The sequence below is a fragment of the Camelina sativa genome, chromosome 2 (genome assembly GCF_000633955.1).
Source record: "Camelina sativa cultivar DH55 chromosome 2, Cs, whole genome shotgun sequence".
Lineage (NCBI taxonomy): Eukaryota > Viridiplantae > Streptophyta > Magnoliopsida > Brassicales > Brassicaceae > Camelina > Camelina sativa.
The window spans coordinates 3,193,440-3,193,821 of NC_025686.1; positions in this window are offsets into that span (position 1 = coordinate 3,193,440).

The following is a 382-nucleotide window of genomic DNA, read 5'->3' on the forward strand; positions in this document are numbered from 1 at the left end:
GGGTTGGAATTTAACGAGCCTTCCAATGCCGATCTAGGAATTGAATGACTTGTTTTCCGTTGTTGTAGCTCTTTCCTCTCCTTTTATTTTTTGGTTTGTGCCGTAATGGGGTCGGCGCCCACATCAGACTTGCATCCTCCCCTTTAAATAAATCAAATTTCGTAGTCCTGAGAGTTCTACTTTTTACTTGACTCCAATATTTTTTAAACGTCGCCTTTTTTTTTTTAAAAAAGTGCGACTCGTGATGGTCGGCTTATCTCTTTTATGCGAGTTAGACTCGGCTTAATATAACCGGGGGCGACCGTTAATAGTCGGCTTATCCTTTAGTGCGAGTTGCGACTCGGCTTAATATAACCAGGGGCGACCGTTAACAGTCGGCTTA